The sequence below is a fragment of the Notothenia rossii genome (genome assembly GCF_949606895.1).
Source record: "Notothenia rossii genome assembly, chromosome: 10".
In the NCBI taxonomy this organism is placed as follows: Eukaryota; Metazoa; Chordata; class Actinopteri; order Perciformes; family Nototheniidae; genus Notothenia; species Notothenia rossii.
This window is the reverse complement of record NC_136908.1, coordinates 39880312-39906689: the sequence shown is the minus strand read 5'-3', so window position 1 is coordinate 39906689 and position 26378 is coordinate 39880312. Positions and strand designations below refer to the sequence as shown.

The 26378-nt window shown below is 43.4% G+C and overlaps 1 long non-coding RNA gene across 1 annotated transcript; it reads left to right on the top strand.

The window, feature by feature from the left end:
* Nucleotides 1-47: 47 nt before the first annotated feature.
* LOC307022979 lies at nt 48-25392 on the top strand. Its single transcript, XR_013803538.1, has 4 exons — nt 48-220; nt 874-953; nt 1502-4750; nt 22475-25392. It is a non-coding gene; the product is annotated as an uncharacterized lncRNA (long non-coding RNA).
* Nucleotides 25393-26378: the final 986 nt, after the last annotated feature.

The following is a 26378-nucleotide window of genomic DNA, read 5'->3' as shown; positions in this document are numbered from 1 at the left end:
GTTTTTGCATAAATTAGGGCGTGGTCACATTGTGTGACGGCTCTGTGAAGTGACTGCTGCTGTTAGCTGCTCTGTGAAGCTACAGGCACTCTGCCTGTTCAGCTAATCCAGGGAACACGACTTGTCCCCGGCCGTGTTGGTTTGTTCTTCATGCTTATATATCGGACTATTGTGACTCGCTCTGCAGTTGAAACAGACGGTGCAAGAATGCGGTTTTGCGGTAAGTTAAATTTGAGTATGTGTTATGTGTTAACGATTTTAATCAGCTACGTAATTAATGTTACGGCTTGGGTTAGCGTGTAAGCGAGTGGTAGCTACAATGGTGCTAACGATGCTAATAGTAGCCTCCAAGTTAAAATCATAGACTATATTTATAAAGGTTAAAACAAAATAGACAAGTGTTAAGTGGGATAATACTGTAGCCTACAACAAACGGCTTCTGTTTGAGGTTGATAAAATAAGGTCATCCTTGTAACTTAGAGAGATGATTATTAGGTAGGAACTGTATGCATTGCTAAGGTTAATTTAAATTGGATATGCTCAAGTATGTAGACAAGCTAATGTCGAAGTAGGGTATGTGAAATCAACCTCACAACAAGATGTGTGTATATTACAATTATTAATGTCGTATTTCAAGATGATTACTTAGATATTAGAATATGGTTGGTTGAGCTGGAGTTCATTATTGAGCTTACACGTTGACGTCAGTCATATCTGAACAATGAACCCAAACCTTGTTGTTTTTATTAATTGCATTACCAAATTGGTATCAAATAAACAGCAAGCATTGGTAACACAACTTCCAAAGTTACATTAAAATCATTTATATTGTTTGTACACAGGGTACTTTACAAATATATCTGTTTGTTTAAGGTGTCCAGGTGATGCAGACAGGCTGGACCAGAGAGTGAGAGACAGAACTGGACTCCTCACAGCAGTGAACTTCAGCACAGGTACAAATACTATTTTTTTCATACTGTACAAAGAATCAAGAAAGTATTGACTTTAATACACTGATATACATTCCATTAAACAATACTAGATCACCTACAAACCAGTGAAGTTGAGGGTTTTTTCTATGCAAAAACTTACATTTAGATGTTAACAATTAATATGATTTTGTCAGCTTTCTAATTTAATGTATAAAAGACAAAGATATTTAACACATAGTGAGAACTGCTACTATTTATCTCTCAATATTGTCTGTAAAAAACGTGATTATTCTTTCAGTGAGACAACAGAGCAAGCTTCTACAGTTGCACCACGTTTTGATAACAGTTAAATATTATTTTGATTATAAAATATATTTCAATGTTGATGAACTTCATACTTTTCATTCATAATCTGATTGTCTTTGTAGCTCACTGTTGAAATAAAAAAAAAACATTACAATTACAAAATAATTATATCTACAGCCCCTAAACACACAAACACACCGCTTTCATAAATAACACACTTATTCTGCAATAATATGTTTTATGTTTCCTGTAATTTTTGTTAGGAAAGGACATGCCTGAAAGACACGAAATGTTCTCCTTCTCTGAGAGTCAAGAATAACATCCAAGAGGAACATTAAATGCTGATGCTATGAGATTTTAAGACCAGTTCACTACTTTTATTGTAAAAACAGTCAGCTGATCGAATGCACCTATTTCCACATCTACACTCCATCAGCTGATTATTTCTAATTGCCTCGCTTTATGAGCTTCACATCACTTGTGCCTTGTACCGTAGAGTTTGCAACGTCACAAATAAATGGGGCCAATTTTCAGTAAGAATAATGGACAAAAGGAAGGCAAATACAAATACAATTTATTGAAATGTGAACCAAAACTTAATCAAACATGTTTTAAATAAAAAGCACATATGGACAGAAGGTGTACAACTATTAAAGTAAACACATTTAGTCAAATAAAGTGACAGACTAGGCCTGTGCAGTTGGTATCAGCTTTGCCCAGCATGGGCTCCTCCATCAGGCCTGGTCCTCCTCATTGAGGAAAGACCCTTAGTCCTCTCCAAACCAACAGACAGGACGTCCATCACACGGAGGTTTCTCCCTGAAGTCTCTGCAGCTCTCTGGACACCACGCTGTCTCAATCCGTCCACACTGAATATGAGAGGGGGAAAATGAAAATAACAAATGCTTTAGACAATAAGAAACATAAAGTTGACTGTTGAGTTGCTCAATTTTTTTAGATTGTCAATACTATTACTGTATAACTAATATATCAGGTTAAGAGGCACCTTCAAAGAAAGATTTGTCTTTAAATACATGTTGTCTTTTGAATTGTTTGTCTAAAGTCAAGGATCTAGAACTGGTACTTAGTTTTAATGATACAGTCTGGTTATTATGCTGTTTGGAGGAGGCCTCACAGGTAAGAGCACTAACTAGCTACCATCACATGTACCTTAGCTTGACTTAAATGTATTAAACGTATAATTAAGTGATATCAAAATATAAATAACTAATGTCATGCAAACATATTAATATTTGCTCAATTCCAGTGTTGAATCTAGCACAATTGCATACAAACGTTAAGGGATTTTAAGATTCTGAAGTATTATGCTAAAAACTCAATAACTTAGATTATTATTTATAGTTTTGCTGAATAGTTTCATGTCCGCTTACCTTAGAAACGTAAAATGCCACGGCAGTGTGCAGATGGGGAGCATGTTAGTTTAGCTTGGTAGCTTCAGCTAGCTCTGGAGCTTGCAGCTCGGTGGCAGGAGGTCTCTTTGCCCTTATTTGGAGCAGGCGGGAGTTGAACTCTGACGTCACTGTCGAGCCGTTAGTGGCCGACTCCGCCTACTAAGGGCTTCTCGGCAACTCTGCAGAATCCTATGGGTGACGTCACGGATCCTACGTCCATTTATATATACAGTCTATGGTTGGGACTAACGTGTTACAAACTAACGCACACAACTACCTTTTGCGGTAACTAATAACGTTACTATTTAACTATTCCCAGGGGCGCCGCCAGGGATTTTGGGCCCCATGAAAATATATCACATTGGGCCCCACCACAGCAAAGGCCACTTTGTTTATAAATTAACTCGAGGGCCGTACCAAATGGTCTAGCGGTCCGTATACGGCCCGGGGGTCGGAGGTTCCCCACCCCTGCTTTAATATAATAACATTAGTATTAATATCATAACCAAAATGTCGGTGATTAACATTTTGTTTACCTAATACAGACTGATCACTCAACGCTTCAAACTTTCCATCATCCAAATAGACTAAAAGCAGTTTTTTGTTTATGTAGATCAGTGGCTATGTGGGAAAATACTGTGTTTGAAATGTATAATTAAAATTAGATGTTAGCTTTTTGTTTTGATATATATATTTTGTATTCCAGTCTCCCTTCAGATATGTTACACTAAGTGGCATTCAACACAATGCTGCTCACCTCCTTCAGTTGGGAGAAAAGCTGGTTCAGGTTCAGCATTATGGGGGGACAGGGCTGCTGAGCATAGAGATGGATCTGTTGGTCCTGGCACCAGGGGGAGGGACAACTGATTTAGTATGAATAGGCGCTAAAAATGTGCCTGCATTTATTAAAGGTAGGTAGGTAAGAATGGAGAAACCAGCTCGAGTGCGCTATAATCTGAAAGTACACAACCAAAACAAAATCTGCCCCTTCCTTCAGACTTCATTACAGAGCCCCTCCTCCAACACACACAAACACACACATGACCAATGAGGGCACGAGAAGTTTGTGTAAGTTTGTGCACAGTTGGATGGCTGACAGGCAGGTAGGCCATCCAATTATTTTAGACGGGCCGGCTCAGATGATTGGTCGTGCTTTTTACAGCGCCACAGCTTCCACAGATGACATTTTTGTATGTATTTATTGTCAAAGCATATATATATATTGTTATCGGGATGTTAAGAGCATTCCATGGAATATAAAAAAAAGTGTTTCTGAAGTGAATTACCTACCCTACCTTTAAATGTCTAAAAGAGCAGTGAAATGAAAAACCACTGAATTGTCTGTAAAGATATTAACAGTAGCCTACTTAATGTCAGCTTAGTAAAAAAAAAAACATTAGCTAACAGAATAATTTCCACCACTCATGGACCACACCTTTTCTTGTGAAAAACTGGGTGACATACTGTCGCCCTTTAGTCCCTCTCTCTTGTCTTTGTCTCCTTTCTCTTCTTTTCTTAGAGTCTGACTTTTTGAGTCGTTGAGACATGGTACAACACACGTAGGTAGGCTAAGTACTAGCGTCCCTCCTCACATGTTTTCACTCTCTGCAAGTGCCTGTGCCGCACCGCGTTTGGAGGCAGGACCAAACCATTGCATGTAAATAGAAGGGGGTGTATAGAGACTTTGGATAATTAACTTTTGGAAGAAAATAAGTTAAATGAATCGTAAGTTTACTGAGTACTTTATCAATATAACGTTATATTAATGTTAATTATTGAGGATTGATGAAAGGTGACTTACATTTTTTTTTCTTAATGTTCCAAACATTTTGGGGCCCTCGTCAGTCACGGGCCCTTATAATCGTCCTAACTTTTCACCCCCTTACGGTGCCCCTGACTATTCCCATTAAGTAACGCCATTATAGTTACTGTGATTTAAATGGGTGCATTACTGTGTTACATTATGTTTTCCAACTGAACCGAATCTCCCTGCGGATGTAATTTACAGGCGAATACAGCGATGTCCTCTCACAGTACCATGGAAAAGTGAAAGTGACCAGAGAGGATTGATGATTGGTTAACGCGGGGTAACATTTCAAGGTAAGCCAATCAGAGACAGAGTTGGGCGGGTCTTGCCTTATGGGGAAAATACACAGACACACAAACACTTGCTAAGGCTAACACACACACATACACGGCAACGCCCACCACCAGCACACACTATGGCAGATGCAAGTATCAGCGAGAGCAGCAGCGCATTTACAACTTGGAGATATAACCACTATTTTCAATTTGTGGGGATAAAGGACGCACAAAATATTACGGTCAAATGTAAACTGTGTGCAGGACAGAAAGCATTGTCCACATCGAATAACAGCAATGCCGATCTCCTGAAGTCACCAAAGACTCCACCGTCTCAACCACCGGCATTGACCCAGATGGAGCAACACCATCTAAACCAGTGGTTCCCAACCTGGGGGTCGCCAAAGATCGCAGGGGGGGCGCCAGACCTCAGATGATTTGAGGCCTAATATCATATTTAGAATTTAAAAAATGTACATATAATTTTTTTTTACATATCTTTTTTTTTACATAATGTAACGCAATACATGATTCGCGCTAAAAGCCTTGTCTACATTACAATAAAATATAGAAATTAATTGATTAACTAAAATTAAAATTCAAAAGATTCATCTCATACTCCTCTGATTGGCGCCAACATTGACGTTACTGTGTCAGCTTTCATAATAATAACAGTTTGCTGCGCTTGCTAGCTAGCGACCGACTTCATAAGGTGAATATTTTTGTCTAAAAATGTCTGAAAAATGTAAAGGAGATGACAGCTCATCTGCAATCAAAAAGAAAATGAGGACCTACCTAGAGAGCTATCTTAACTTCAGTTTCATGGAGGGAACGGACAAAACCCGCCCAGAGTGTGTGATATGCAGAGAGAAGCTAGCCAACGAAAGCATGAAACCCAGCAAAATGAAGAGACACCAATAGACCATGCACCCAGAAACAGTCGGGCGTGATCGGGACTTTTTCATAAAGAAACAACACCTTGCAAAGGCAAACAAGCCAATGGATATTAGAACAGCGTTTGTTAGGGCTGGCAGCGAGGCCTCTTTTGAATGTGCACTTTTAATAGCAAAGGCAAAGAAACCGCACAACATTGGCGAGCAGCTCATTAAGCCAGCTTGCATTAAGATGCCTGAGAAACTGTGCGGCCCGCAGGTCGCGGAGAAGCTAAAAACTGTACCACTGTCAAACAATACGGTGAAAGACATAATTGAGAAGATGGCAAGTAACTGCGAGCTGCAGCTGCTCGAAAAGCTTGGAAGGGACCATTTGCCATACAACTTGATGAAACCACGACTGTAGCAGACGAGGCTGTGCTGATCGTTTATGTGCAATATATCGATGGGATAGATTTGAAGCAGGACATTCTTATGTCAGTCAACCTTACCAATACCACCCGGGGTGAGGACATTTTTACTGCAGTGGATTCTTACCTCTCATCCCACAAGCTTTCCTATGAAAATGTAGTTGCATGTTGCACAGATGGAGCTGCCTCTATGATGGGGAAAAACAAGGGATTTAACACTCGCTTGAAAGAAAAGGCCCCACACTGCACAATATTTCACTGTGTGATACATCGCCAGGCCCTGAAACTGTCAGAAGACCTCAGCGAAACACTTTCAACTGTTATTAAAATAGTCAATTTCATCAAAGGTCGCCCCACCAACAAGCGTCTATTCGCAGACTTGTGCGAGGATGAAGCGCACCAAACCCTCCTCCTGCACACCGAGGTGCACTGGCTCTCACGCGGCCGAGTGCTGGCACGCTTTGTAGAACTGAAGGAAAAAATTGAAGAGTTTCTACAAACTCGTAACCGCGCACTGTCAGAGCAAGTGACTGAGTCATTCTGGATTAAAACAGCATACCTGGCCGACATCTTCAGTCTCTACAATGAAACAAACAAGCGTCTGCAAGGCGTGGAGTCCAACATTCTCCAATGATGCATTTGTGCGCAAACTGGAGTACAGGGTCGGGAAAATGGAGAGGGGGGAGCTGCAACAGTTTCCACTACTGCTGAAACAATCCCAAAACAATCCTGAAACGGTGCCTGTGCCTGTATGTCGCGAGTTCATCCGCCATATGAACGCACTGCAAACGGAAATGCAATCACGGTTCGCTGACATAGACGAGTATGTCTCAAAGGAATTGTGGGTTTTAGATCCCTTTATTGCCAAAGTTGAGGATGTGGAATACCTGGATTGCGAAGATGAGCTCACCGACATCCAAGCCTACTCGCTGTCAAAGAAATACTTCCAGGAAAAAGGATTAAAAAAGTTTTGGATTCTCAAAGGACCAAGCCTCGCTCCAAAGATCACACTGCATGCCACGACCAGGATTATACTCCCATTCAGTACGACATATCTATCAGAAACAGCCTTCAGCGCACTTGTTGCCATCAAAACAAAAGCACGCAACACACTGGACGTTCACAACGACTTTAGACTGGCTGTCACTCACATTACACCGGACATTCCATCCCTGGCTGCTGCAAGCCCAAGGTTTACATTAATGAACCTACTTGAACCTCGTCTTCTCTTTGCTACCTGTTCCATGGCAGACAAGCATTTGATTTACCTGCTTAATATGCCAGTTTTTCATTTTTGTTTTATACAGGCCTATGCAACCATATTACCATTTATTTATTAGACATAGTATATTCTTTTGAAGTGTCCTGTTCTTCGACATTTGAAATAAATATGATGCATACATTTGCAAGTTAGTAGCTAATAAAAGAATACAAAGACAGAAATGTATCATTTTTTCTTTAATATAAATGTTTCTTCTGCGCGTAAAGTGTCGGTTTCAGTTGGATTATTTGTCACAGTTGCTCCGATCAGATCGGTCTCCTCCATTTTGTAGATTATTTACGATTTTTTAATCCACATAAACACATCGCCAAAATCCGGCTTACTATGAGCATGTGTTTTAACAGTTGAATCCCTTTGTGAATTGTTTCCACTTGCGCCGTCCTTTAATTTCTTGATACAGCGGGCATCCAAATTCATTAATCCTGAGTCCAATAACCAACAAAGTCACTCCAATAGTGCTCCTTAATTACGCTTTCATCCTCCTTTAATGAAATACTTCACATTCATCCAGTTTGTGACAGTAGTTGTAGCATTTTTGAGACTTTAAACTGTAATTACCGCTGTTGCCGTGTGTGTGTGTGTGTGTGTGTGTGGGGGGGGTGTAACCGCTGTTACCAGGCACGGCTGTCACTACCCGATCTGCCCCCCTGCCCGATCTGTACTGCGCATGTGCGAGATGGTCCGCCATACTGGACAACTACATACGGCAACTGTAATAGGACACTTCACACAGTGGCGTTTGGCAAAGCAGAAAAAGAACACAAAAAAACCGGGAGAGATGAGTTAGTGTTATGACAACGTGACTTCACTATTATTTAACAACTCTTTTTATTGGGTTCTTTTATTTGGGGTTAAGTACATTGTCAGAATAAGTGAGACATAGATTTAACTTCTGTTAGACAGCTATATGCCATACATTTTTGCATACATTCACAGTAAATATTTATTCAGTATGATAACTGCCAAACAGAAGTTAAATCCATTTTCTTTTTGTGCTTTGCCAAACGCCACTGTGTCAAGTGTCTTAGTTGGGTTGCCATACGGAGTTGTCCAGAATGGCAGACCATCTCGCACATGCACAGTACAGATCGGGCAGGGGGGCAGATCGGCAACAGCGATAATTAAAGTTTCAAAGTTTTGGGGGGTCGCAAATTCCAACAGGAGTCATTTGGGGGGGCCCTGAGTGAAAAAGGTTGGGAACCCCTGATCTAAACAACCAAAAAACCAATTTTTTTAAATCGCCACATGTCACCCAGAGTCAACTAAACAGATTGATTGCTGAAAATAGTTTGTTTGTCTTCAGTGTCAGTCTGACCGTTTATTATTTATGTAATTGTTACTGCCAAAAGAGTGTAGTTCTTGTTTAATTGTTATTCTGCCAAAATAGTGTAGTTGTTGTTAATGTGTACACTGTGGTGATTGACATTATTCAACCACGGATCTATGGGTTGGGGTATTGTTCTGCACGGACATTTGAGTGAGCCGGACTTCCTGTTTCTGCCGGTCTTCGCTTCCCGGGCTTGAAGTGTTTAAATGTGTTTGGAGATGCTTAATAAAAGTATAGCTTGTACCTTTGATACCCCGCCTCCGACTCCCGTCTCTCGGCACTACAATATACAAAATAGGAGGAAAGTAGAAGGTCAATGATAGAAATATAGAATAGAAAATATCAAGAAGATACTGTAAATGGTATCTATAATAATAATAATAATAATAATAATACATGGGACTTGTATAGCGCTTTTAAAGAAACTCAAAGACGCTTTGACAGAGAATAAAAAAACAAACAAAAAAACAAAAACAAAGAAATACAAAAAGAAATAAACAAAACAAAACATAGGGGGGCGGGGTGGTCATTGGTTGAATGCAGTGTTGAACAGGTGGGTTTTGAGTGATGTTTTGAATGCTGTGAGGGAGGAAGAATCTCTGATGGATTGGGGTAGTGAGTTCCAGAGGGTGGTTGCAGCAACGGAGAAGGCTCTGTTTAGAACTGAATAAAACTGTTTAGTGCCGGATGTACAAAGATATTAATAGGAGGATGTGCAAAACAGACAAACTAATTAGGCTTTATTTAAACATTAAATAATACTTTAGGTTAAGGTCTTCTTTTACATGTAAGCAAAAAGCTTTTGGGGTATCTATATTAAGCCTGACAAAGTACTTAACGTTTAATATATTGCATGGTTTGTTTTGGTACTTGACAATCAACTTTCCTGCAATGTTAACTATGTTGAAGCACTTATTTTAACCGATATTATACATATTTATTATACTCTTATAAGATGTATGTAGATAGAATAAGAAATGTGCAGAATATGACAGTTTAATGGTGAAGGTACACACATATTGATAGATCTCTTGTTGAGGAACCTATGACCCAAGTTTGTCATCATTGCATAACTACAGTTAGTTGTGTATATGATATTTCAATAAACCTTTGAAAATCTTGAAATCTTGAAAGGGATGTGCAAAATAGCCATTATATACCTTTTTTGATGAACAATTAGAGAATAACGAGTAATGAATATGTTTTATAGGGATCTGCAGATACATTTGTTGTCTTCTCAAGCACCCACTACCAAATATCTCGCCTGATTGTTGGCACTTGACAATCACCTTCACTGAATTTTACTCAGGTGTAAATAAAGTCTGATTTAAGGGTTGTTTATATTTCACATCATTAATCCAAATCTGTAAAGTAACTAAAATAAATGTAGTAAAAATACCAGGTTAACCTTAAAGAAAGCCCTCAGGATTATAAAAGACCCCCATCACCCCAGCTACAAACTGTTCTGTCTGCTGCTGTCTGGCAGGCGGTACCGCAGCATCCGGACTAAAACCACCAGACTTAGGGACAGCTTCATTCCACAGGCGATAAGACTATTAAACACCTGAACTTTGAAACAAAACATTCATCTGGCTGCTACTTAGAAATTATGTGTCTAATATATCATATTCCAATCACTTGTATATAGACTCTTATTGCACTATTTAACTTTTGACTATTTTCTTTTGGAATTTACTTGCACTATCTTTTCTGTGTATCTATTTTATTGTGTTGCACTGTTGGTGGAGCATGTGACCTAATAGAGGGGGAGGGGGGGGGAGGACACGTTCGAGTCTTGATTTGGATAGTGTGCCGTCGATGGGTTTCATTCCATTTTCAAAGTGCTGTTTGACGCATGTAAACTTCACGCACTGCCACTCCAACATCCAATCACAGAGCTTGAGAACTAATCACTGGGTTTGTCAAACAGAGCACATGGTGTAGTCCTAAACGATAGCTGGTGATTCTGGGTAGTGTAGTGTCTTCTGCCATCCTTTACTCCGAAAAAATATTTGTTTCTCCGAATCGAAGGGGAAAAATACAAAAGCATTGCACACAATATAAACCAATCAATGTTGTGTAATCAACAAGGATAATCTGGTGTTTTTTAGTCAATGAGTAGTGCAGATATCACTGTAAAATCAATCGACAGTAAGGGGAATACTTACTTCCGGGTGTAAAATTATCCGTTATCCAATGGGAATGGACGCTCACATTGCCTTTAAGGGCAGCCTACACAAACGAATGCCGCGCTTCCATGAGCGACAAATCCCGCCGCATACATTGCAATCAGTTGAAATCTATTTGCGTCCCTTTATGAAGCTGAAGGAGCCTAGGAGCGTCCCAACTGCACGCCTCGGGGACCCTGACCAAGCGTCGCTCCTGGAAGTTTATGGAGTGTGTTGCGCGAAGCAGAGAGCCGCCTTCAGGGATGTGAAAGGCATGCTAAGAGGCTGTGATGGTGTCAAGTACGGACGGTGGTATCTCTCGGTTTTGCGGATCACAACGGCCGATGGAAAGCGACACAGTTTCACAGACCCGGGGGAGGCGAAGGACTTTGTTTTGAGGAACGTGGCTAAACAGAGCGGCTAAGATGCTTGGTAAGCTGGCTGACGGACTAATGCAGCTATAACAGGCGGCGCCGGATAGCAACGTTGACTTATTCACTTGTACGTATATGGGGCTGTGGGCTAGGGCCTGCTACGAACGTTTGTGGTTTTTCTTATTATTGTGTAATTTAAGCCAGCTCGCACTGCTCACACTAGCCCACATGATAACACAGTCAGTTGGCTTGTGGCCCGCTAGTTCAAGCAACTGCTCTCCTATTCTCCTGGGGAGGTTCACGTTTTTCTTGCTTTACTTTTCATTCAACAACCAATACTGGATGTTTGCATATATTGTCATAACTGGTTAATAAGTACTTTACTTTTACTGAGACCATGTTATGAATGTTCAACTTGGAGGTTTTTCTATATCTATTAGCATAAGGTTTATCTAAAGCTATTGATGGTTCTGGCGGGGCTTGATCTCGCCAGGTAAGCTGTCCACGTCGAGGTGCGAGTGTTATCGGGGGCGGGTAGCAGTCCCTCAGTTGGGGAGGGACCAGCTCTTTATTGTGAATGTTGTTTCAACCATTTCAATTACATATGGACCTTCTATTTTAGGTTCTCAATGGTGTTTATGTTCTAATTGCTGTGTGTTTTATTTCAGTTTTTTTAAAGTGAACCATCCCCCCTTTCCCCCCCTTCCTCTCCCTCACCCTTCTGACAGGGGGCTAGATTACTGTCTAAGGTCCCACAATAATAATAATAATACATTTTATTTGTATTGCACTTTACATTTGAAACAAACCTCAAAGTGCTACAGTACATAATAAAAAAAAGATAAAGAAAACCATTTGCAAGAGTCAAAATGTATAAACAGGTTAAAAAACAAGTTTAAAAACAAGTTTTAAAAAAAAGGAGAGGCAGGGTTATTAAAACCGGCTTAAAAAGCTAACCAAATGCTTTGTTAAAATGGTAGGTTTTTAGTGCTCTCTTAAAAGTGTTCACAGGTTGAGGAGCTCTGAGATGGTCTGGGAGTGAGTTCCACAGCCGGGGGGCAGCTGCACAGAAAGATCGATCTCCCATAGTGCGGAGGTTGGTGTGCCGTTCCTTCAGCTTGTTAGTATTTCCCGAGCGGAGGCTGCGGGTGGTGGTTTGTGGTTCAATCAATTCCTTGAGGTAGGGGGGGGCATTTCCGTGGATACACTGGTGTGTTAACAGGGTGATTTTGAATTCGGTCCGGGAGGTGATGGGAAGCCAGTGCAGTGATTTGAGAATGGGGGTGATGTGCTCGTATTTGCGCACTCTCGTCAGGATCCTAGCAGCGCTGTTCTGTACGTATTGGAGCTTTTGAAGGCTCTTGCTAGGGATCCCGACGAGAAGTGCATTACAGTAGTCCAACCTGGAGGAGACAAGGAAGAGTGAGGGTGGGGGCGGAGTTTAGCTATATTTCTAAGGTGGAAGAAGGATGTTTTGCAGAGGTGTTTGATGTGGGTCTCATAGTTGAGGCAGGGGTCCATTTTGACGCCCAGGTTGGTGACAACTGATGAGAGGGGAAGGTCCTGGTCGGAGAAGGTGATGCTTGTTATGGGGGATGATTTAACCTGGTGTGGGGTGCCGATGAGAATGGCCTCGGTTTTGGAGCTGTTGAGTTGCAGAAAGTTTTGTTTCATCCACGCCTTTATCTCCTCCAGGCAGATGCTGATTGTGGACGAAGGTGATGGTGACGGGGATGACAGTGGGACTGCAGAGCGGGGGGGACAGGGGGGGTCCATTTTTATGTAGAGCTGTGTGTCATCAGCATAGCAATGGAATGATAGTCCATGCCTGCTGATGACACGGCCGAGGGGGAGCGAATACAGGGTGAATAGGGTGGGGCCAAGCACGGATCCTTGGGGTACACCACAAGTGACGGGTTGGGTGGGGGAATGAGCACCTCCCATGGAGACACACTGAGTCCTTCCGGTCAGGTAAGACCGGAACCAGTCCAGGGAGGTGTCACAGAGTCCGATGGTGGAGTGGAGACGATTGAGGAGGATGGTGTGATCAACAGTGTCAAAAGCTGCAGTGAGGTCCAGGAGGATGAGGAGGGAGGGGGAGCCATTGTCAGAAGCAGTGAGGATGTCGTTGGTGACCCTGACCAGTGCTGTTTCAGTACTGTGAGCGGAGCGGAAACCAGACTGGAATTTTTCGGAGATGTTGTTGTTGTTGAGGTGGTGTTGCAGTTGGGTGGCGACTATTTTTTCCAACACTTTGGAGAGGAATGGTAGGTTAGAGATGGGCCTGTAATTTGCGAGAACGTCCGGGTCTAAGGTAGGTTTTTTGAGGAGGGGAGTGATAATGGCCGTTTTTAGAGCTGATGGAACGTGACCGGACTGTAGAGAATGGTTTATTGCTTTGGTGATCAGGGGGCTTATGGCTTGGATGTGTAATTTGACCAGGGCTGTGGGAAAGGGGTCCAGGGTGCATGTGGAAGGCTTCATCCGGCGGATGGTGTCCTCAACCTCTTGCTGCGTGGTGGGAAAAAAGCAGCAGAGAGGCTGGGAGGCCCCAGACTGTGGGATGGCAGTTGGAGCAGATGGAGTGGGGGGGCCGGAGAGGGAGGAACGGATAGTGTCAACTTTGGTTTTGAAGAAGACCATGAAGTTGTTGCACTGTTCTGCAGTGATGGCTCTGTTTGAGGGGGGTTGAGGTTTTAGGAAGTGATTTATGGTTGAGAAAAGCTGTTTTGAGTTGCCAGGACTGTTATTGATGATGTTTGAGTAGAAGTTGGACTGAGCGTCTCTGAGGGACTTAGTGTAGGCCTTTTGGTGTTCCCTGTAGGCCATTTTATGAACCGTGAGCCCTGAGGTCTTGAGCCGCCGTTCCAGGACACGCCCAGCAGCCTTCATTTTCCGCAGCTCGCTGGTGAACCATGGAGCTGAGCGTGAGAATGTGACTGTTCTTGATTTTATTGGGGCGTGAATGTCAAGGAGCCTGCTCAGGGATTGGTTGTAGTAGTCCACCGATTAATTTGCTGATGAATGGGTTGCAGAGGCGAGATGATGGAGGTCCAAGGTCAAGGTGTCCGGGTTGATGTGTTTGAAGTTTCTGAAGTGGATTTCACGCTTGGGTTTGGTGTGGGAGGGTGGAAATGACAGCTCCATGGAAATGACCTTGTGGTCGGACACGCCCATTTCGTAAACTAGTATGTTACTAACCGGGGCTGAGTCAGTGATAACTAGGTCTAATGTGTGCCCCTTTATATGTGTGGGGACATGGATGTGTTGTGAGAGGTTAAGGCAGTCCAGTAGTTGTAAAAACTCAGATGCAAAAGGGGAGGAGGGGTTGTCTACGTGGATGTTCACGTCACCGAGAATTAGGATGTTGGGGGATGTAGTGCAGAGTGATGTGAGGAGGTCGTGTATTTCCGAGATGAAAACTGAATTTGGTTTCAGTTTGGGTGGGCGGTAGATGAGTAGTATTGTAAGATTGAAAGGTGGTTTACATTTGACTGTAAGGCATTCAAATGAGGATGGTGGGGGGAGGGGGAGAGATGTTAGTTCCAGCTCATTTTTGTGAAAAATGGCTAAGCCACCACCCACCCGCCCAGTGCTGCGTGCTTTTTGAATATAGCTATAGCCGGGAAGACAGGCTTTATTCAAAGTTGAATAAACCTCAGGTGGCTGCCAGGTCTCTGTGAGGCACATGAGGTCTAAGTCCTTGTCCAGTATGTGTTCATTTATGAGTGATGATTTAAGTGTGAGGGATTGTGTGTTGAAAAGTTCCAGTTTAACTGTTGGTGAAATAATGAATCTCTGTAGTGGTCGTAGTACACGGAGATCCACTCCTCGTTTTCCATGTAGATCCATTCCACATTTTCCATTGAAATACACTCCATGTTTTCCATGCAGCTGCCTGGTCTGCAGCACTCTCGCGGTGTTTCCAGTGTTACATACCAGAGGAGCGTCAGAGCTCTGATGACACGTCACAGTAGCGACGGTGCGAACAGCTGTGTGGAAGGAAGGAATATGGTGGCCGGGCAGCAGGTAAACAAACTGACGGCGGGTGCTTCTGTGGATGTAGCGTGGTCGGCGAAGGAGTCCAAGTTTTTTGATGAATGAAACACAGGCTGGGATGGTGTGTTTATTTAGTTCCAGCAGGCGCGAGATGGAATATTGCTGCATCATGCCGGTCAGGATGTAAGTCCTGTACAGTTTTAGCCGTTTGCTAGGCTAACCGGCGCGCTGGGGGCTGCTGGCTGGCAGCCGGCTGGCTGTGGAGAGTAGTGCGGTCCCAGGCAACGGAGGCCTAACCGCTCCGGGGCTGAGGGGCAGCCCGGGATAGAATCTCGCACAGTAGCGCTGGAGAGAGCCAACGTGATCCAAGGCTCAGGACAGGAATGGAGGAGTGGAACGGTAGCTTCGCTGCAGCGATCAGCCGCTTGTTGGTATGGCTGTGGATGATGCGGTCCCAGGCGACAAAGGCCTAACCGCGCCGGGGCTGAGGAGCCCGGGATGAATCCTCGCAGCAGCGCTGGACAGGGACAAAACGTCCACACAAAGTGGCTACCGAACCGTCACTAATCCGCCACCAGTTGATGTAATGGACGGGCAGGTAAGCAAAACCAACCGCACACAGACTCGTAGAAACTCTCAAAAGGTCTCTGACAAAGCTATGGTAATAAGTAAATACAATCTAAAATTGAATGTAAAACTAGTCTTAAACTAGCCCTAGACTAGCTCCGTTGGAGAAGCGGCGAACAACCAGCGCCAGCGTCCTCTCCTATAGGCGTTCAATGACCCAGGCAAACAGGGCACTGAGTGTGGGTAAGGTGGCAACTACTTTTGTTAGCTGGAATGTTAGAGGTCTCAATCATCCAGTAAAGCGCAGCAAAGTGCTTTCCCACCTCCAGAAGCTAAAGGCATACATTGTTTATCTCCAGGAAACTCATTTACGTACTTCTGATCACTCTAGACTCAAGCGGGGTGGTTTCTCTCACATTTTCTACTCCAAAAGCAACACCAAATATAGGGGTGCAGCGATCCTGATACGTAGGCATGTGCAGTTTGTGGAATCTAAAGTAATTGCAGATACAAATGGCCGCTATATCATAGTGCAAGGTCAATTGTACAACACACCTATTGTGCTTACATGTCTCTATGCTCCCAACTCAGATGATGCCGATTTCTTTAGCAATTTCTTCTCTCTGCTCCCTGATTTGAACTCCCATCACCTAATTTTGGGGGAAGACTTTAACTGTGCCCTCAATCACACTCTGGACCGCTCCACGGTCTCCTCTAGACCACTGTCAAACTCAGCTCGAGTGGTGAACTTCTTTGTTGAAGAATACAGGATGGTGGACCCATGGCGATTTAAGAACCCAACATCTAAACAATTTTCATTTTTTTCTGCAGCCCAGCAGTCATTCCCCAGAATAGATTACTTCATTTTAGATAAAAAAGTTACTTTATGTGCTTGAGTCCAGTTGTAACAACCGGTCACATAAACACCGGTAGTCACTCACGGTAACGCCCACCCAGCCATTGATTCGCTGTTGGTTGGTGCCTCCATTTCCTTTTCCCCCTATTTAGTTAGACGGAGCAGGAAGGGGAAGGTGTGTGCAGCAAGAGGGATCGTCGGAGCAACAAGCTCATCTGTTTAGAAACCAGCAGTTAGGTCGTTTAAAGTTTGTGTTACCGTTTGTCTGATCCACCATCCACCGTCAACATACCCTTCTGTCGCTTTACGATCATTGTTTACAAAACTGAAAGGAGCCGGTCATCTCCCAACCACCTTAAAAACCAGGACTGGATTTTCAAAACCAACTGGATTGCTAAAAATGACTGACATTCTCCCGTGGTAAATTGACTGTTTTATTTATTTTGAAGAAAGCCCGAAGTGGAACGTTTTGGATTTAAAATTGAACTGTGGGAAGACGAATTGTTTGATTGTTTGTGGGGTATTCAAAAATACACTTGCTATTTGTGATTAGAATTTTGAGTTGTGTCCTTTCTTATATTTTCTAATGTCATTCAATGTTGGGTGTTTGCAGTTAGATGTATACACCTTTGTGCAGACTTACTAAAACTGACTGACTAGCCAAATCTGAAACGTCAGGAGAGAGACCTGACTGGCACCCCAAAGAACCTAAATAAGTAAACTGTCACATAAAAAATGGCACCCGGATGGGACCGAAGAAGAAATATCGTTGAATGACAAAGATAAAAGAAAATAATTAAATAAAGAAACCCACCCCTGTGGCTAGTAGACCTATACACCTTGTTTATTTTTATTTTTGGGAAAAAGAGAACAAAGGACAACAAAATGGCTGCTGATTCAGAATCCTTGTTGTGGGAAATGGAAGGAGAATTTGTGGTGTCCCCTACATCAAATACAGTACCTTCTCACGAGTCTCCTCCCACAACATATTCACTGTTGGACATCGACCTCACTTGATTCTCAGAGTTGGTTAATCCCTTAACTCCTCAAACTGCTGTAAAAGACGACATCAATGGAAATGGAGGACCTCAACCTGTAACTTCTGCCTTAGAGGAAAATAATTCTGACTCAACAGCAGCTTCAGAAAATGATTGAGGACCAACATCACCATCGCCAGGAGCTAAAGGATAACATGGAACAAATGACAAACAAAATCACAACTCATAATGAACAAGTAAACAAAGCCCTGACAGGCCTATTTCATGAAAAACAACAAGAAGACAACTATAGATACATTGTCAGAAGAAATGACGGCAGCCAAAGTTAGCACCACCTTTGGCCATGTGAGTGTTAAAACCCACTCTGTGGTTTTACAGGAAGATAAGCCCCTGCCCATTCCAAACCGCCCCAGATTACAATCCACCGTACAGCCTGGACTGTCAGAGAACAATTGTGGGTCACCTGGGGGGTCTACCATTCATGAGGAAGTAAAGAGGAGGTTCATGGGAAAGAGTCCTGTTAAACTTCAATTTCCATCCTTTGGGAAACTGAATGATACACCTGACCCTCTCCGATATCTGGAAAGGTGTGATGATTTCCTGGCTCTAAATCCGCTCACGGATGAGGAGCTTATTGCCACCCTGCGTAATGTGCTTCACGGGACTGCAAGAGATTGGTGGAATGTTGGCCGCCATAAAATTCACACTTGGAGAGAATTCCATGACCAGTTCCGTGCTGCCTTCCTGTCAGAGGACTATGAGGAAGAACTGGCAGAGAGGGTGAGCAATAGAGTTCAGGGAGAGGGTGAAAGCGTCAGAGAATTTGCCTACATGTACCAGTCATTATGCAAGCGCTGGAAACCAAATATTGATGAAGAGGAGATCATAAAGTTGATTTTGAAAAAGATCAACCCCCAACTGGCCAGTCAGCTGAGAAGTAGCAGAGTCATCTCTGTTGATGGACTTGTTCACCTTGGTCAGCAACTGGAGAAGGACCGGGAGAACCAGATGCAATATGAACAAAGAAAGAATTTGCTAAGTAAAACACCTCAGCATGTTGCCTCTAAATCTGCTACTATGCCTCCTAACAGAGAAAACCCTGTCCGACCAAGCCAACCTAATCACAACCGACCCCCTCAAGTGTTCTGTTGGCGCTGTAAGGGAAGTCATGCCCCAGATTCCTGCCCGCAGTGGAACTCTAACAGGGCTGCTTCTCAGAAAACCCCATATCAACAACCAAAAACTCCCCATGATGGCCGTGATACACTTGGTTTCTTGACCTTGGGAGATGCTAGGAGTTGATCTCATGGGACCCTTCCCAAGTAGCTCTAGTGGTAACCTCTATCTCATTGTCTTTGTGGACTACTACACCAGATGGGTTGAGATGTTTCCACTTCGTAAAGCAACAGCAGAGGCAGTATCCCAGATATTAACAAAGGAGATTCTGACTCGCTGGGGTGTACCGACCTTCATCCTCTCGGACCAAGGTCCCCAGTTTGTTTCAGCTGTTTTTGGAGAAACATGCAGGTGGTGGAACTGGGACTCCCAACTGGAATGGGAGGCCATGAGGGTTTATCTTCGTGGGCAAATAATATCATATTCAATCAGTATTAGCAGAAAAAAGACAAAGCGAATGACAGAACTTGTTAAATCGGATCAGGGACATTGATAGAATACACTCAACAAAGCCCTCTGCTGAACTGTATAAGGAACGCATTACAGTGCAGGTGGAATATGACTCTGGCATCCACCTACATAGAGGAACTTCATCTGAGATCTCGGCAGACCCATTATGTACATGGGGAGCGGGCCAGTAAATTACTCTCCCATCAACTAAGGCAGTCGGCTGCAGACAGTTTAATTGCGGAAATTGGAACGGTAAATGGGGACACCATTTCAGATCAAAGGGGCATTAATGATCAATTTAAGAGTTTCTATGAATATCTTTATTCATCAGAAGTCTCGGATGACTCTCTGACAACTAACTTTCTAAAGGACCTTAAGCTTCCAAGACTTGATCCTGACGGTGTCTCGGCTTTAGAGGGGGACATTTCTAATGAGGAGATAAATCGCGCTATCAAAAGTATGAAAAGTGGAAAAGCCCCGGGACCGGACGGATTCCCTATCGAATTCTATAAAAAATGTGCCGGCAAACTGACGCCTGTGCTGAGCAAAGTATATGCAGAGGCACTCCAGCAGGGTTCACTGCCCCCCACATTAGCTCAGGTGGTGATAACAGTCATCCTTAAAAAGGGCAAAGATCCAGCGAAATGCAACTCTTACAGACCAGTAAGTCTAGTTTGTTGTGATAACAAAATGCTCTCCAAAGCTTTGGCTCTGCGCCTTGAGACTGTTCTGCATAGAATCATCCACCCGGACCAAACAGGGTTTGTAAAAGGCCGACAGTCTTTTGGGAATCTTCGGCGCCTATATAATATAATTTACTCAAATCCAGGACTCTCTCCAGAGGCCCTCATCTCTCTAGACAAACTCAAAGCCTTTGATCACATTGAATTTGACTACCTATTTGCAACTCTTGCTAAATTTGGCTTCGGACCATGCTTTATCTCCTGGATAAAGGTCCTCTACTCTGCACCTCAGGCAGCAGTTCGCACTAATAATATAATTTCAAAATACTTCAGGCTTCAACGGGGCACAAGGCAGGGATGCCCCCTGTCCCCCCTCTTGTTTGATATAGCCATAGAACCGTTAGCAGCTGCTCTCAGGAATCGGTCAAATTTTACAGGCATTGAACGGGGAGGCTGTACGCATAAGCTGTCTTTGTATGCGGACCATGTTTTACTGTACTGCTCCGACCCGCTTAGGTCCATTCCGGCTGCACTCGATGTAATCACCTCTTTCGGCAAGGCTTCTGGGTATAAGATCAATATGACCAAGAGTGTACTCTTCCCCATCAATGAGACTGCGGCCAAGCTTTCATTTAGCGAACTCCCCTTTAAAGTGGCCATTGACTCTTTCACCTGGGAGTGTGTGTGACACAGGACTTTAAAACCCTGTTTAAAAATAACCTGCAACCAGCTCTGGACAAGGTTAATGAGGACCTAAAGCGCTGGGTGTCGCTCCCTATTTTGTTGGCGGGCAGGGTGAACACCATTAAAATGGTTATTATGCCACGTATGCTGTATTATTTTCAGTTTATTCCTGTTTTTGTCCCTAAAAAGTTTTTTAAAGACTTGGACAAATATATTTCCACTTTTATCTGGAATTAGAAAATTCCCCGTCTGCGTAAGGCGCGTCCCAGAAGCGGCTCGGCGCAGCGCTTCTCTAAAATTAGGATGAATCCTATTTTTGCCGCGGCGCAGCCGTAACGTAAGGTCAGGCAGGCAGCCCCCCCCTCGCAGGAAGTGGAAAGGTGAGCATCCGGGCCAGGCCCATCCCCCACATATACTAATTTAGCAGACCCCCCTCCTTCATCACAACACCTCCACTACGATATGCACAATGGACGATGAGGTTTTCATCATGGAAGTGGAAAAACACACTATTTTATATGATGTAACCAATGCTTACACCAAGGACAACATCAGAAAGGACAAGGCCTGGTTTTTAGTTGCTGCAGTTTGTGGAGTGGAAGGTAACAACTACATATTAATGTTTTAAAGTGAATTAATACCCGAATCAAACCCGAATCAATAACAAAACTGCGAGCCTGCACGCACGACGCTACGCTTCTGAAACGCGTCCGGTGGGTTATGGCGCTAGACCAAAACCGCGGCGCAGCCGTGACGCGGCGCAGCCGTGATGCGGTGTAGCGCGGCGCAGACGGACCCAGTGGAAAATGGGATTCAGCTGGTCGTAACTCTACGTCTGACGTAGAACCGAAGGTTAAGACCAAACTAAATGTATGACTCGCGCACCACTTAGACTTAAGCCCTGTATGCGTTGCGCCCGGTTGTAACTTTTACGCCTAGTATGGAGCAGGCTTAAATCGGAAAGACAGACTAGTATCCATAGTAACGCAAAACAGGCAAGAAGGATATTAACGATGGTAGGGCGTCTTGTTTACAGGTTTAACAATGAAAGGGCATTAAGAAGAGAAAGAGTCGTCCGTGATCGAACAACCCCACAGGACATCTATTCAGACAGTGAACTGATGGAGAGGTTTCGTTTTGGCAGACAAGCCCTTTTTATTTAATCGAGGAGATCTCCCCTCAACTCCAGCATGGATCAGACCGAAACGCTGCGCTCTCCCCAACCTTGCAGGTGCTGATTGCGCTCAGATTCTACGTGAACGGGGCCTTTCAAAATACTGTGGGAAACATGATTAATGTTCATCGCACAACTGCATGTCGGGCTATAAGACAAGTTTCATTGGCCCTCCAGCGCAAGAACAAGAAGAAGCAGCGAAATCCAGGCAATATTTTTTGTTAAAATCAGGTATACCTGGTATTATTGGATGCATCGACGGTACTCATGTTCGTATTCAGGCCCCCAATGAACATGAGTATTTGTATGTTAATAGAAAGGGTTACCATTCTATAAATATTCAAATTGTGTGCAACTTGGACATGGGCATTGTCGACCTCGTTGCAAGATGGCCTAGGTCAACCCATGATGCTCGCATCCTGAGAGAGAGCAACGGGAATTTGAGGCAGGGAGAGTGAATGGTCTTCTTCTCGGAGACAGTGGATACCCTCTGAAGTGATGGCTAATGACACCTGTCATCGCAGAGAGAACTGCGCAAGAGCGCCACTATAACGAGAAGCATACACAAACGAGGAACATTGTAGAGCGCTGCATTGGAGTGCTCAAACGTAGGTTAGTAAGTCATTTTTATAATATATAAAAGGCCAGCCTTTTAATGTAGCCTGGATATAGGCTAAATTGTTTTTTGCTTTTTTTTGTAGGTTTCACTGCCTCCACAGTGAAATGCGAATGCACCCTGAGCGCGTCTGCGTGATCACTGCTGCCACTGCGGTGCTGCACAACATCTGTGTAAAAAAGAGAATCCCCCTTCCGATGCAAGGAGAATTGGTACTGGAGGCGGATGAGAACCCTGTGGCTCCTGCCGGCATCCGTGAAGATATCGGTGGACGACTTACCCGCAATCATATAATAAACAACCTATAGACCTATATATTTGTAATATGAATGCTGTTTTTTTGCAATTGCATTTCAATAAGCTCCCTTTTTGACCACATATTTTCATTAGGCCTATTTTATTCAAAGAACACACACAAGAACATTAAATAACAAAATTTTTGGAGAACTATTAACATGAAATTGAGATAAAAAACAAGTACAACATGATTACAGAGTGGTGAACACATTGTATTCTTCAGTGATTAGTAGCTGATTCTTAAGAATGATTATTTGGAGTCTCAATTTCTCCTTCTCCAGCTCAATTTTTTCGTGTTCCGCTCTCAATTTGACGGTCTCCACCTCCACACGAACAATTTCTTTCTCCGTCAGTTCCCGCTGTAGCTCTGACAAATCCCTCTTTCTTTTTCGGGGTGTGGCCATTTGGGATTCCCCTTGAGTCATCGCTGACGCTGTGGGTGTGGGAATTCCCTCTTCTCTGCGGTCCTCTGAGTCTGTAAAATGGCAAGTTACTGTCAGTTACTGTCAGTTATTGTCAGTTGCTATCAACTGCCGCGATTGCTAATTGTTATCTTGCTCGCCGTGACGTCTCACGGGGGTAATGTTTATATAGATAATGTAGGGTGATGTTACTCTATTAATGACTTACCACTAGTGACAGCTTACACGTCTGCGTCAACCTCTTCAAATGTTGAGGTTGACGGCTCTGAGCTGTCGATCCCATTCAACCCGGTGAAAGTGGAGGAATCCTCTCCAAAAATAGCTATAATGATTTCGCTGTATGGAGAGGTTTTTGGAGCAGGGCCTCCGCCGGTCGGAGGGTTTTTGAGAACCGATGCATCCTTTTTTGACTCTGGATAGTAGGTCCTTCCACTTTTTCCTACACTCTTCCACCGTCCGTATCCCTCCATCACCCAAGTCATTTATCGCACCAGTGATTGACTTCCAGGCTGCGAGTTTGTGTTTGTTTGTCATTTGTAAGTTATTAAATTTGGCAGTTAGCGAGTTTTTATGCTCTGCATATATTTCAATTAATGTTTTAATCTCTCTATCAGTAAACTAGTTTTTTCTCTTCTTTCCGTTATCCATATTCGTTATTCAATTCTTAGATGCTCTGAATCGAGGAGTTTGAGTGTTAAATTATATAGACGTTTGTTGCTTGGCAACAATTACTGTTTTGCGTGTATTCACGTGGACGCGCATCTTAAGACCAGGCGCAGCTACGCCCGAGACTAGTCAGGCTTGGTGCACTCGGCGTAAATTTGAATCACTAAGTCGGACGTAGCTAAGCCCGACGTTAGAGTTAAGCCCTACTTTTTTACGCCCAGCTGGTGCACTCCACTCCTGAGGGGTAATCAGCGACACGCTTAACACACCCAGATTATTTGCCGCTACTGCCATCTGTGCTCCGAGACGGAATATTTTGTCAAAATACTTAAAACCCGAGGTCACCGAGCCTTCGCAGCAGCTGGCCCCAGGCTCTGGAACACTCTGCTCCTCCATGTGACGTCGGCCGAGACACTAGGGTTTTTTAAATCCTCACTAAAAACAAACTTCTTCTCCCTGGCCTTCTAGTCAGAGCGGAGCATGACACCTGACTATTCCCTGTGTTTTTGTTTTTTATATTTCTGTTGTAAATTATTATCTTTTATTGTGATTGTAGTAATGTGTTTTTATTACATGTACAGCACTTTGGCTCGACCAAAAATCGCTTTTAAATGTGCTATATAAATAAAACTTGATTTGATAATTCATCACATTTTTAACATGGAAGTCAATGGAGAAATCTTCAGACTTCAACAATCTTCATGCAACTTCAACTGCTAACTGCTTCTTCTTCAACTGCTAACTGCTCCTTCATACTTTCACTCAGAAAACATTCCAACTTTAAAATGTTACACATCTTTCTGAGATTATTCATGTAACACAACTTTTAAATCTGATTCGTACTCTTAGAGATATTAAACATTGTTCAGACCTTGGTAAAGAGGCCTTCTTCAGATGTTAGAGTGCGTGATGTCACAGCTAGAGTGGAGGACAGATTTAATTTTTTCTTCATATTTTCTTTTAAACCTGCCATAATTCCCAAACCATACATTCCTGAGACATAATTTTTCATGACAAATGTAGGAAAACATCTCGTACTGTTGACAGTTCTGCCTTGTCATACCTGACCTCCCTTACCTCTATTAAGCTTACCATTGATAAAAAGATGCTAAATTGGCTGTGAATGGAAAGGATGTATGTTTCCTTCTTTGTTGTTTCAGGCATATGAAACCAGGCATGTGAAACTAGATAGAACTTTTGACCTATACACACTAAAACATTTTAGATGGTGCAATAAAAGCGTAAAAGTTCCAGCTATCATTCTAGAAAGGCGCTTGTGGTTTTTGACACCTTGAGAGCGTTTACAGCGGGTATGAAGACAATGAAGCACAGGATGCAGGCGGCCTATGCACAGTTTGAAATCAACTTCCTGGGCCAGCGAATCGTAGGGACAAGCTGCCCTTATTTGTCTCTGTTGATAAATGAAGTCTCTGTTAATGAATTAAAGTGTAAAGTTTGCATATTTGAAATGTTTAAAGAAAATTATTTGATTGTGTTCTGCTTTCATGAAAATGTTCATATTCCCTCTCTTTGAAATTACATATAAGTACTATAAGTTTGTATGTTTAATTTTTAAACCTCACATTTTTTAATGTTCAATAATTAAAAGTTGAACAGACCTGCAACACTAACCAGGCTTCTTGTGATTCTGTTTATTTGTACCTTACTTTGACATCCGCTGTTATTGATCATTGTGGAGAGCAGGCAGACGTTTTGTTTTGTATTATCGCAGCTATCGGATGGAATCAATACATGGGCTGCACAGGTTGTCATATCCGACTATCACAAGTCAAATTATAATGAAAAATACACCGTTAAAATGTGCCTGTAGAAAACGGCTTATGCCACAATAGGATAGCAACAAGTAGTCAAGTTATAGTCAGCTTAGCTTCGGTTGCTATGCTAACATTACCCATTTTATACCAGAGAAGCTTTCATAACAGCGTTGTGATGCCAAACAGCTTCAATTCAGACTGACAAACATTCACTTATGGGGAATTGGGGACCGCATCACAGTCTTGAGAGGGGTCTCACTACCGGACGCTTCTACGGACCGCATGACAGTCTTCACCGGGGTCTTGCTTCCGGAGGCTTCTGGGGAACGCATCACAGACTTGAGAGGGGTCTCACTACCGGAGGCTTCTACGGACCGCATGACAGTCTTCACCGGGGTCTCACTACCGGAGGCTTCTGGGGACCGCATCACAGACTTGAGAGGGGTCTCACTACCGGAGGCTTCTACGGACCGCATGACAGTCTTCACCGGGGTCTTGCTTCCGGAGGCTTCTGGGGACCGCATCACAGTCTTGAGAGGGGTCTCACTACCGGACGCTTCTATGGAACGCATGACAGTCTTCACCGGGGTCTTGCTTCCGGAGGCTTCTGGGGAACGCATCACTGACTTGAGAGGGGTCTCACTAGCGGAGGCTTCTACGAACCGCATGACAGTCTTCACCTGGGTCTCACTACCGGAGGCTTCTGGGGATCGCATCACAGACTTGAGAGGGGTCTCACTACCGGAGGCTTCTACGGACCGCATGACAGTCTTCACCGGGGTCTTGCTTCCGGAGGCTTCTGGGGACCGCATCACAGACTTGAGAGGGG